Source organism: Salarias fasciatus, chromosome 9, assembly GCF_902148845.1.
Source record: "Salarias fasciatus chromosome 9, fSalaFa1.1, whole genome shotgun sequence".
Taxonomy (NCBI): domain Eukaryota; kingdom Metazoa; phylum Chordata; class Actinopteri; order Blenniiformes; family Blenniidae; genus Salarias; species Salarias fasciatus.
Genome location: NC_043753.1, coordinates 4,890,864 through 4,904,548, shown reverse-complemented (window position 1 = coordinate 4,904,548; position 13,685 = coordinate 4,890,864). Strand labels below are relative to the sequence as shown.

Below are 13,685 nucleotides of genomic sequence, written 5' to 3'. Positions count from 1 at the left end.
AGGACAGAGCAGAGTCTGTGGACAGGGACGAGACGCCAGCTGCTCCTGCAGAGTCCAGGTACAGAATCCACAAAGACACCAAACACAAGAAGAGATGCAGCTCTCAGTGTTTCTGTTGGCTCAAAGTGAGCTTCTCTCAGTGTGAACGTCTCCACACTGCATGATCACCGAGCTCATGGAGCAGGCGTTCATGGTGAGGCTGGTCTGGAACCTTTGAACAGACACAACCATTAAAATGTGCTTCTGGAGGTGAGACTGAGTTCAAAGTTCAGCTGCATGTTGATAAAGTAAAACGTTTATAACTGCACACTTCTTTATCTGCAGGCCGTAAAACATGGAACAAAAGTTAATCTGTGACTGCAGCAATGAAGACTGATGAATATTTGGTCCGAAGTGATTCAAAGCTTGAATTTTATGCATGTTTTGTTATTTGCTGAATTTGGTGCAACAGGGTTTAAATTCATGTCAGTTTTAACATTTTCTCAGGGACAGAAACAGTGGCGGTGCCAGAGGTTTTTTTGTTGGAAGTTCCGTCTCTCAGTGGAGATGCTGGGGAGTTTAGGGATCTGTGGTTTATTTTCCACTGTAACACTGACAATACGTGTGCACTGCACCGTGCACGTAGCAACCACGCACATACAGGGAAAGTTTTGCAATTTAACAAGACACCTGAAATTCTACCGAAGTGATAAAGATGAACGTTTTACAAGTGTGAAACTCAAACACACCACTGACTGGAACCCTTCAGACATTTTGGTCATTGACAGGGACGAACAGATCAGTTCCAAGCAAAACACACAGCAGGTTTTCATTTCAGCCTCACACACTGAGACCACAAACTCCTGCTGCCAAATACTGAAACCTTCACTGAAAGAAAGATTTGGTTCAGTCGTTCTAATGACAGATTAATAAACATCACAGAGAGAAAACCAGAGGGAGTCACCATCTGGATCTCAACACTGAATAAACAATAATCATGGACTTACCGTTAGATGTCACAATAAAACGATTCGTCGGTTGTTGTGATTGAGAGTGAAGGCAGAGTTGGGGTTAAATCTCCTTCCTGTTCACTCTGTTTCCAATACGGGGACATTTCAGCTAAAAGCACTTCATGTTTTCTGACTATAAATAAATAACGCTCACCAGAAAAAAGTGCTCTCATGAACAGGAAGTAGCAAGTTCCAAGACTAATGAACCTTCAGCTCAGTGTGTGTTCTTGTGCTGCCGTGATCAGAGCCTCCATGTTTTCTCAGTCCAGTATTTTCTCTCCATTGGCAGATCTTCTTGATTTCATCCACTTCCTCTATCTGGTGGTGCTACATGCCCTGCAGCACAGCGGCCCCCAAACCTTTTTCAATCAATCAATCAATCAATTTATTTTTGTATACCCAGTATCACAACAACAGTTGCCTCAGAGGGCTTCAAGATGTTTCATTGATTGGTAAAAATGTCAAATATCGATAATGACTTTGATAATAACAATGAATCACAGTGTAGTGTCCATATAAACAGTCCACAGACAGAACAGAGTGAGAATGTTGACATCAGACCAAAAAACATGGTGGCATGAACAGTCCACAATAGCTCGTCAACCACCGAACCAAGCAATGTCACAATGTCAACACAATAAAAACAGTGAATAAGCATAATTTTAATTTGTCAAATTCACAGTTACGAGACAAAATGAAGCAACCACCGCCTTAGACCCTCACATCCGGCAAGAAAAAACTCCAAAAACCCAGTGGGAAAAGAAATCTTGGGGAGAACCACAGTAGGGAGGGATCCCTCTCCCAGGGAAGGACAGCTTTGGCAACAGCTAGCATGAGACAATAAGAAGTAAAGCCTAGGACAATGTTGAGTACAGTCCGTTGGACGGTCCAGCACAAGAAGCACGGATCCCAGAAGTAGAACCGAAGCCAGTCCACGGGCAGGACCGACAGGAGTGTCCTCCCGGTCCGGCCGGAGCTTGTTCGTAGGCCCTCGTAATAATGGAGTCAGCAACTGCAACTCAAGAAGACTCCCCCTCGAAGGGGGGGACAACAGGTGAAAAGCAATGAATGGACTGAAGGGAATAACATTCAGACATTAGAGGATAGGGCTCAGTGCACCGTACTTCCCACAGCATTCTAGCTCCTAGGGCAGCTTTGTGGATAGTTTAGTATTTAAACTAGTATTTAGTTAGTATAGTTTAGATAGGTTAGTTTAGTTTAGTGTAGTTTAGAGTCCCTAGCTGACCTGATCATAGGCTGCATCGAAGAGAAATGTCTTGAGCCTCACCTTAAATGTGGAGACTGTCTGCCTCTTTGACACCACTTGGAAGCTGGTTCCATAAAAACGGTGCCTGATAGCTAAAGGCTCTTCCACCTAGTGTCCATTTAGAGACTCTAGGAGTCACCAGTAACCCTGCATTTTGAGAGCGAAGTGCTCTGATTGGTTGATAAGGCGTTAAGGCATCTTGGAGATAGGTTGGAGCCGTCCCATTTAGGATTTTGTAAGTGAGGAGAAGGACTTTAAATCTAACTCTAAACTCGACTGGAAGCCAGTGAAGAGATTTTAGAACGGGAGTAATGTGTTCGCCTCTTCTAGTTCCGGTTAATAATCTGGCGGCCGCATTTTGAACCAACTGAAAGTTTTTTAATGCACTTTTTGGGCAGGCTGCAAGAAGGGAGTTGCAGTAGTCCAATCTAGTAGAAACAAATGCATGGATGAGTTTTTCTGCATCGCTTCCAGGTAGAATGTTTCTTATTTTAGCTATGTTGCGCAAGTGGAAATGTGCTGTTTTACAAGCCAGGTTGATATGTGTTTTAAATTAGATATCCTGGTCAGATAAGACCCCGAGGTTCCTCACAGTAGAGGAGGAGGATACAGTGACGTTATCTCAGGTGATAATCTGTTCAGATAGACACTCTCTCAGTTTATGGGGGCCTAGTATAATGACCTCTGTTTTGCCAGGATTAAAGGTGTAATACAACATTTTGATTTCCGGGTGGATCACCTAAATAATTGGTGGGTCTGTTTGTTAATCATTCTGACGAGCTGCTTTCGTAAGGCGGTTCTACGTGCTTGCGCCCAATCAGCTTCTCCCTTTTGCGCATGCGCATTCAGAGTGTTTATGTAGCCGGTGAGCTTCTGAGCTCGTACTTACCGATGGCGAGTCTGACATAATGAAACTGTAGCTGTTTCTGGAAAAAAAAAGCTTTATTTATGAGCGAGGCGGATCGCAGAAACTGTACAGAGCCGTGCACGCCGGAGAAGAAGAGATCGCGCTCGTACACTTCCGCGTTTTCTGGGAGAAGCAGGAGAGCCGGGCGGATGGTCTGGCGCATGCGCGTTGTTCAAAAAGTGAGTAACAGACGTGAGGCTTCGTCTTTTCGAGAAAATGTTGTATTTCACCTTTAAGACGAAGATAGTTCGTAGTCATCCAGGTTTTAATTTCTCTGATACAGTCATTGAGTCTGTCTATTTGATTAGTTTGATCAGGTTTCATAGATAAATACAATTGTGTGTGTTACGGGTACCGGGCTGCGGCTCCCGTGGGCAGTTATATGTTGCTGAAATGATAAAGACGAAGTGATCACACGGGAGCCGTGGCTTCTCCTTCTCCGGATCATGCAGCTATCTTTATTAAACATGTCATTCTATTTACTATTCATTGACATTGTCCATTTTCAAAGGTAACAGCAAATCACTGTTTCTTTTAATCTCTGAAGACATCTTCAAACATTCACAAAACATGTGTTTCTCTTAACCCATTTCTTTTGCATATCATAAACAAATCTGTCACATCTTTCAGTCATTCATCCAAAATCCACGCCAAATAATATCATGGTAGCATAATGCACTTGATATGCATCTCATTTAAATACTGTAAAGTATTCTCATGGACTTGTGCAAAACAGAATCATGTAAATAGACAACTTTCAAACTTTTTAACCAAATCATCTTTACAACAACATGAATTTGCTTCTTTTTAATCAACATTTTACTATTTAACCTCTTTTTAACAGTTTCTTTAAATGCACACCGATTAAACTTTATGAAATCATGTCATGGAGCCAGTCAAATCATGAAAAACACTCTTTACCCAACAGAAATGAGTCGTGCTGCCCATATAAAGAAATATAAAGATGTCTTTTAACTCTATCTGCGTGCCACACCGCCATCTTTGTCACTTCTGGCTGACATGTGGTCCCAAAAACACAAGATTAAGCACTCTACTGATCATCTGAGTCAATTGCATCTCGCCCAAACCAAACTCAAAATATTTACAAGTCTTATGGACACTTTCACTAGTTTTTGATCATGTTTCATACCTGAAATGATAAAGACGAAGTGATCACACGGGAGCCGTGGCTTCTCCTTCTCCGGATCATGCAGCTATGAGAGTGAACCGGAGGGTGAGGTGACAGATACCACAGGCTCACAGTGCCTCCTACTGGTTGGAGTGCTGCGACTACATGTCAGTTTCACAGATCATACCTTTTATAGGTCTTTTTCACAAAATAATAAACACATCAATGAGAAAAACTCAAATAAACACAAAAATATATTAACACAAGTGGGCACACACTGGTGGGCATCACACGCTCCCTGACAAAATAAAAATGGCTCCTGACATTTCAAAATACTCATAAAACTCTTTAAACCCAAATATTTATTGACCCAACTCTTTCAATTACTTACTCCTGACTTAATAACAAAACATCGTGGGTGGAATGTATGTGGCTGGTGGATATGGTATGTGTGGTGTCTGATTGTACCAAATATGATGAGAGTTTGGGACACAGATTGGTGACATCTGTGGTGTGAGTGAATGTGTAAGTGAAGTGTGGTGAGGTATCATTGCAAACACTGGGTATGGCACTGTATGAGCAGTTGCGGAGTTGACACTGACGCCTGACTGCACTGACGGTTCACCAAGTGTTTCATACGTGAAGAACTGTTTTGGTTTTCTGTCACGTGTAGACTTTCTCAATGCAGGCTGTGTATGTTCAGCAGGGGGTCGATTCTCTGTGTCAGGATCTGAGTGTTCATCAACTCCGTCTTCTTCAATACTGATGTCTTGTAAGTTTCGATCATCATCCTGTTTAGTCTGACTTTCAGTTGGTAATGGAGTAGTGTCAGGTATGTACTCAGGTACAATGCTGTCAGGTATGTACTCAGGTACAATGCGACTTTCTCTTTTCTCCTGTTCTGAAACATCCACGTCTGTTCCAGGGTTTTCAGTTGGATTCCTCTGAGTAGATTGTTCATGGGTATTCTCCATCCTCTCTATTGGTATTCTCAACCAATAACCTGAAGGGCAGTCATCATCTGAGTCAGTGTTTTCACTTTCATCTGCTTCCTTTTGAGTTTCTGACTGTTTTCTTCGTCGTTGTTTGTACTTTTCTCTCTTTTCAGGTGTTGTTGGAGTAACTTCGACAGGTAGGTCATTTACCAGCAAAAGGAGGTTGCGGTGGAGTGTTCGAGTTTTGCTATGATCTCCAGTTTCAGGACAGACTATGTACACTGGGTTCTCGGCAATCTGTTTCTTGACTTTGTAAACTGTCTTCTCCCAGTATGATCTTATTTTGCCTGGACCTCCACGTTCACTGAGGTTCCTGACTAGAACTCTGTCTCTGGGTTGCAACATCACTCCTTTGGTTTGTTTGTCGTAAGTTACTTTCCCTCTTGCACTTGATTTTCGGCTGTTTTCACTGGCAATCTGGTAAGCTTCTGACATTCTTTTAGCCCATCTTTCTGCATACCCTTTCGGTGAGTATGATTCCTTTTCTTCAGTTAATCCAAATAGCAGGTCGACTGGGAGATGCGGATGACGGCCGTAGAGTAGAAAAAAAGGTGAGTAGCCAGTCGATTCATGTCGAGTACAATTGTACGCTTGGACAACATGCGGGAGGTGATCCTTCCACCGCAGCTTCTCACTGTCAGTCAATGTTCTCAACATCTGTAGTATGGTGCGGTTCAATCGTTCTGCCGGATTGCTCTGTGGGTGGTATGGCGTTGTCCTTGAGTGACCAACTCCAGATAGTCGCTGCAACGTTTGAAACAGTTTATTTTCAAATTCACGACCTTGATCGTGATGCAATCTGGAGGGATATCCGAACCGAGGAATAAAGTCACTGAACACGAGCTCTGCAGCTGTCTTTCCACTCTTGTTCTTAGTGGGGTACGCCTGGGCAAACCTAGTGAAATGATCAAGCACCACCAAAATATATTCATAACCTCCAACACTGGTTTCCAAATGCAAGTAATCAATACATACTAGTTCCAAGGGAAAACTAGATGTGATACTCCCCATCGGAGCACGGACATGTGTGGCAGGCTTTTTGGCTTTAATGCATGGACATTTTCGAGTGACATAATCTTCTATTTCCTTTGACATAAAGGGCCAATAGAATCTCTTTCTTGCCAGATGTAGCACCCTCTCTGTGCCAACATGACCCATCTCATTGTGCAAATACTTCAGAGCGAGTGTTCTGTATTTGGTAGGGAGGACCAATTGCTTGTGCTCATTTGTTCTTCGGTAAAGGAGATCATTGTCAAGATACAACCTGTTCCACTCATGTAGCAGCTTTCGGGTTGCTCCACTCACACTTTTTCTTGTTTCATCTGTTAGTTTTGTGTTTGACGCCTTTAACTCTCTTATCTGATTTATTGCTTGATCCTCTTTTTGGGCTTTCACAAGATCTTCATGGCTGATGGTTGGTAGATTGGTGTGTGGCTGTAAGGACATGTCTGAGGAGGTGGTGTTGAGAGCTGCGACCCAGGCCATGTCTTTATGCTCTGCTGCCTGACTTCCATCCCATGTCGCATGCACTACCTCATCAGAGAGTTTTTCTGTACACACACTTTCATATTTCTCCAGATCGAGGGGAAGGCGGGACAGTGTGTCAGCGTCCACATTTGCTTTTCCAGGCCTGTATCTGATGTCGAAGTGAAAATCTGAGAGCTCACCCACCCATCTATGACCCACTGCATTTAACTTCGCTGTGCTCATGACATAAGTCAGAGGGTTGTTGTCGGTGTAAACGGTGAAGTGTGGAGCATAGTACAGGTAATCTCGGAATTTCTCACACACCGCCCATTTCAATGCAAGAAACTCCAGCTTCCCACTGTGTAGATGGTAATTTCGTTCGGCTGGTGTGAGTGTCCTTGAGCCATATCCGATAACTCTCAGTTTTCCATTCTGGCGCTGATATAGAACTGCTCCTAGGCCCTGGTCTGATGCGTCTGTATGCAGCGTGAAGGGGAGGTTAAAGTCTGGATATGCCAAAACAGGTGGATTTGTCAGGAGAGCAACAAGTTGTTCAAGGGCATCCTGATGTTCAACATCCCAGTTCACCAACTCTTTGGAAGACAGCTGTGGATGTTTGGCATTTCGACCTTTTGTAGAGAACTGGGGTTTTCCTGGTTTACTCTGAAGAAGCTCATAGATTGGTCTTGCAATTCGAGAAAAATCCTGGATGTATGAGCGGTAATAGCTCAGGAAACCAATCAGTTTTCTCACCTCTCCAACTGTCTGCGGTTTCTTCTTTGTCAAGGTTTGTACTGCTTCCATGTCACGTGGATCTATTTTTACTCCTTCAGCAGATACGAGACGGCCTACATATCTGACTTCATGTCTGAAGAGCTCACATTTATCCGGTCTCAGTTTCACTCCATGCTGCTGCAGAGCCTGCAAAACTTTTCGGACAGCTTCAACATGTTCATCGAAGGTTTTAGCAAAACAGAGCACGTCGTCAAGATATGGGATACAACATTCATCTCTGAGGGGTCCAAGCATCTCCTCCATGCTTCGTTGGAATGCAGCTGGGGCATTTGAGACACCAAATGGGATACGGACCCATTCATAGAGGCCCCACGGCGTAATGAAGGCAGTGAACTTGCGCGAACTCTCAGCTACAAAACCCTGATGATAGGCTTTGCCTTGGTCCAGGATACTAAACCATGCATTTCCCCCAAGGGTGTCCGTCAGGTCCTGTATCCTGGGCAGCGGATGTCGATCAGGGACAGTCTTGTTATTCAGGAGGCGATAATCAACGCACAGTCGTAGACTGCCATCTTTTTTTCTGACGCAGACCACCGGTGCAGCATACGGGGATGTTGATTTTGTTATCCAGCCTCTGAGCAGCAGTTCCTGTATGTACTCTTTAACTTCTTTGAAGAGCGGCTTTGGAATAGAAGCATATGTTCTTTGTACAGGTATTCCATCCTGAAGAGTGATTGACATCTGCAAGCTCGGTATGCACCCAATATCATTTTCATCACGCGCAAAAGCTCCCGATTCCTCACAAAGCATTTTTTTAACTACTGCCCTTTGCTCCTCATCAAGGTGGCTGAGGTCAACATTTGGCTGCCAGGGAGATGCTTCTGGGCTTTCAGGATTTAAAACAGCACTGTTTACAGTCACTTTGGGCTTGGGCATGTCAGATTGATCACATGGGATCACTTTGCCAACACTTTGAATGACACCAAGAGCCGTCATTCTTGGTAGAGTGATTGGGTGTTTTGTTTGGTTACTGACAGGGAGGGTCACATACGGTCTCTTTGGATTCTGTATTTCTAGTAGTCCCTCACTGACATTCAGCTCTGCTAACTGCACATTACTGTCGTCAGGTTCAAACAAAAAGACTGAGTCAGCCAAATCAAGGTGGGGTGGAACGTGGCACTTGACCCAGGTTACTTGGCCTGCTGGAATCACAGTGTCTTGTTTGTGTGTTCGGATACGCCCACATTGCATGGGAGGTTCACTGGCCTGGATGAAGTGTACGAGGAGCTCTGCTGTCTCTTCTGGTAACGACATGGCATTACAGAGCAGAGTGATGAGCATGGGGATTAGTTTTTGAGATTGTTCTTGGATCATCTCCTCCAGTACATTAAAACCAAGCAATGGTCTTTCCAGAGTCAGACTACTCACAAGAAAAGGCACAGTGATTGACAATTCTGGGTTTTCATTCCCCTTTAAGTTGACTGTTAATGCAACCCAGCCGTCAAATGGGATGGTGTCGCCATTGACTGCATACACTTTCAACTCCTCTTCATCATCAACAATCTCACTGAGTGGGTTAACAGTAGTGTCAGGGAGATATTTATTTTTCCATTCTCGATCGATCATGCTCACTTGGGCTCCAGTATCCAGCAAAGCAGTGATCGCTAGACCATTCAGATTACATTCAGTGAGAGCTTTTCTCCCAATAAGTTTAGCTAGTCTTTCACCTTTACTGCTCGGGAGGGCATGAGACGTTTCACTGGATGTCCGTTTTGTCTGTCTTTGACTCTCTGTCACATTGTCTTTGTCCTTGATGTTAAGTGTTGCCACACTTGTTTTGTCAGACTCACCATAATGGCAGGTGTTGGTTTGGGACTGCAGGGACCCGGTCACTGTCCGTCCCCTGGCAGAGACCGGCGAGAGTTTCCCTGGTGCTTCGGATTCTTCAGACAACCAACTGCTCGGTGGCCATCTCCACCACAACAAAAACAGTGAGTACAGTCAGGCAGATTCAGCTCGACACATTTATCACAGCCATAGGGTCTCTCTTTTCTGCCATCCATTTTGCTTCTTCTTGGGTGACTGGCTTGCTCTGATTTTTGGGTGTGTATTGACTGTTGCATGAGTTCGACAAGATTGGTAAGTTTCTCAACTTTCTCTGTTAACTCCTGAATCACATCTGTCTTTGTTTTTTTTTCCAACATTTTCCTCTTTCACATTGAGAGCCTGAGCAGCGTTTACTTCAACCTGAGCACTGTGCACATTTGTTGGTTTGTGACGGGTGGCTGAACCTAAGCGTCTCTGTCTTTCATTTTCGTCACTTATTATTCTCTTCATTTGCTTTAGGATGGCTTCATCTGTTACATTGGGATCTGCAAGCAATGATTTGAGATCTCGGCGGACATCATCATACTTGTGTGCAAGCCCTTGATACACAGTGTGAAGAAAAATATCTTGCACTGTACTTGCATTATACTTTACATCTGTGTCATCACGTTTTGAAGCCAGCAAGATCTTTTGTTTAAGTCCAATGACTCTGTACAGGAATTGTTGCGGTGTTTCACTGTCCTTCTGTTTAGTACACATGAGTTCTTGGAAAAGTTCCATGTTGCTCTGCTCACCAAGGTGGGAATGGAGGAAGCCTTTGAGCTCTCCAACCGTTAAGTCATCCTTATTCATTAACATGTCCTTGAAGTTCCCAGGTTTGATTGCTCTTAGGACAGCCCTCACAATTTCTGCTTCACTGAACTGCTCCTTTACTCCTTCCTCAATCTGGCGGCATACATTGTTGTAGGTTATGTCTGACCCTTGATCTCCAATCTGACCCCCCAAAATCTTAAACTCTCTGCGATGGAGGTAAGAAAGCTCTCTTAAGGAGACCATTTTGTCATGGGTCATGGGTGTGGAATGCTCTTTTTGACTGTTGCTGTTTGATTTGTATTGTGGTCTTGTAGATGACTGAGAAGTGGACTGCAATGTTTGTGGGGGAATGTACTGCCTGATTTTCTGACCTAGCTCTTGATAACTTGCAAGCATTTTCTGTACCTCAGTATCACACACATCCTTAACTGTAGCTGAGGGGTGTCTAGTAGCATTAGCATTTTCACAATCACTATCCCCATCATCATCATGTACAACTGGATTGGCAGAAGCATCAACTTGATTTTCTTCCTCACTTACATCATCAACATGTTTGTCTGGAAAAGAACCAGGGGGAACACCACCACTTGGTGCATGTGTTTGCAAATCAGACCTGTGTTTCTGCATAGCCTCTTCAATCTGATCTTTCAAATATAACAAGTGAGCAATACCTGTATCCTCAGACTCTAGCAAAAGCTTACTCTGCATATAGCTGGTGATGTACTCAAAACTCGCCTCTTCATCCTCTAATGACAGCCTGGCTTTGTCCCATCCTGGCACTGGACCCAGCGTTGTGGCGATCTCGAACAGTTCATCTGGCGGTAGGGCAAGCAGGTTCTTCTTGATGATCCACACCAACTTCTTCCTGTCACCATCCGCCATGGCTGCTTCTCTATCTCCCACACCTGGTCACGCAGTTCTGGAGTTCTGGAACCGATCTCTGCCTCTGTCCTCGACGAATGGCGACGTCAGCACAACACCACGTTCACTCTTCCTTCTTCACAGGTGGCATGCTGTTGGTAGCATCACATTGCTTCTGGTCCAAGGTTTCCATATCACTGGATCAGCTTCCGTCATGGCAGTGGAAGTGATCCCGGACGAGCCCCCAATAAACTGTTACGGGTACCGGGCTGCGGCTCCCGTGGGCAGTTATATGTTGCTGAAATGATAAAGACGAAGTGATCACACGGGAGCCGTGGCTTCTCCTTCTCCGGATCATGCAGCTATCTTTATTAAACATGTCATTCTATTTACTATTCATTGACATTGTCCATTTTCAAAGGTAACAGCAAATCACTGTTTCTTTTAATCTCTGAAGACATCTTCAAACATTCACAAAACATGTGTTTCTCTTAACCCATTTCTTTTGCATATCATAAACAAATCTGTCACATCTTTCAGTCATTCATCCAAAATCCACGCCAAATAATATCATGGTAGCATAATGCACTTGATATGCATCTCATTTAAATACTGTAAAGTATTCTCATGGACTTGTGCAAAACAGAATCATGTAAATAGACAACTTTCAAACTTTTTAACCAAATCATCTTTACAACAACATGAATTTGCTTCTTTTTAATCAACATTTTACTATTTAACCTCTTTTTAACAGTTTCTTTAAATGCACACCGATTAAACTTTATGAAATCATGTCATGGAGCCAGTCAAATCATGAAAAACACTCTTTACCCAACAGAAATGAGTCGTGCTGCCCATATAAAGAAATATAAAGATGTCTTTTAACTCTATCTGCGTGCCACACCGCCATCTTTGTCACTTCTGGCTGACATGTGGTCCCAAAAACACAAGATTAAGCACTCTACTGATCATCTGAGTCAATTGCATCTCGCCCAAACCAAACTCAAAATATTTACAAGTCTAATGGACACTTTCACTAGTTTTTGATCATGTTTCATACCTGAAATGATAAAGACGAAGTGATCACACGGGAGCCGTGGCTTCTCCTTCTCCGGATCATGCAGCTATGAGAGTGAACCGGAGGGTGAGGTGACAGATACCACAGGCTCACAGTGCCTCCTACTGGTTGGAGTGCTGCGACTACATGTCAGTTTCACAGATCATACCTTTTATAGGTCTTTTTCACAAAATAATAAACACATCAATGAGAAAAACTCAAATAAACACAAAAATATATTAACACAAGTGGGCACACACTGGTGGGCATCACATGTGTCATCTGCATAGCAATGAAAATTGATATTGTGACTTCTAATCATGTTCCCTAAAGGAAGCATATATAACAGAAATAAAATTGGCCCGAGCATGGACCCTTGAGGAACTCCATAACTGACCTGGGAGCACAGTGAGGACTGTTGGTTAACGTGAACAAATTGGAACCTATTGGATAAATAGGATTTGAACCAGCAGAGGGCTTTTCCTCTGATGCCAACCTCACATTCTAACCTCTGCAGGAGAATATTGTGGTCAATTGTATCAAAAGCTGCGCTGAGGTCTAACAGAACCGGGATTGAGACTCGACCTGCGTCAGCCGCCAACAGCAAGTCATTAGTGACTTTAACTAACGCAGTCTCAGTGCTGTGATAAGCTCTGTATCCTGACTGAAATTTCTCAAATAAACTATTGTCCTGTAGGTGGCGGTAAAGCTGTTTAACCACGACTTTTTCCAGAACTTTTGAAATAAAAGGCAGATTTGATATTGGTCTGTAGTTGGCGAGAATATCAGGATCAAGATTAGGTTTTTTCAGCAGTGGTTTGATTACTGCGAATTTAAATGACTGTGGCTCATAGTCAATTTCTAGAGATGTATTTATTACAGTTAAGATTGTATTTAAAATAACTGGAAGAATATCTTTGAAAATCTTAGTTGGAATTGGATCTAGGAGACAGGTCAAGGTTTTAGAAGACATTACAATCGAAGTAATCTCAGCCTCATTTACTGGTGAGAAACTATCTAGTATTTCAGGTATTTCAGGTGGAGGCAGTGGCTGGATTCCCTGAGCTTGATCTGAGGAAAGCTCTTCATTGATTTTACCTCTGTTGGTTATGATTTTATCATTACAGAATTTCAGGAAATCATGGCAGTTTAAAGATTCTGGGATTACTGGTTCCACTACAGTATGACTGTTTTTCAGTCTGGCTACAGTGTTGAACAGAAACCGAGGGTTATTTTTGTTTATTTCTATTAAACAAGAGTAATATAATGTCTTGGCTTTAAAAAGAGTTTGTTTATAGCTTAGCAAGCTACATTTCCAAGCCTTCAGAGATTGTTCCGATTTAGATTTATGCCACAGTCTTTCTAATTGCCGAGTTTTTTGTTTGAGAACACGGGTTTCAGAATTAAACCATGGAGCAACGCGCCTGGGTCGATTGGTTTTCATCTGCAACGGAGCCACTACGTCAAGGGCAGATTTTAGTGAGTGCATAGCACTGTCAACTAGTCAGTAAGCTCATTTCTGTGAGTTCACAAGATAATGCAGCAAATGCAGGCTGGATCATTTCTTTGTTCCGAGCCACAGATTTTTCAGATAATGTCCGTATCAGCTGAATTTTATCTTTTGAGCAGAGTAGTCTT

General features: G+C 43.2%; 1 long non-coding RNA gene across 1 annotated transcript in view; it reads left to right on the top strand.

The window, feature by feature from the left end:
• Positions 1–13,685, top strand: part of LOC115393997 (uncharacterized) — a 31,334-nt gene continuing 17,649 nt past the window's right edge. The window contains exon 1 of the long non-coding RNA XR_003931994.1: positions 1–58. This is a non-coding gene — a long non-coding RNA (uncharacterized LOC115393997). The remainder of the gene's footprint in view (positions 59–13,685) is intronic.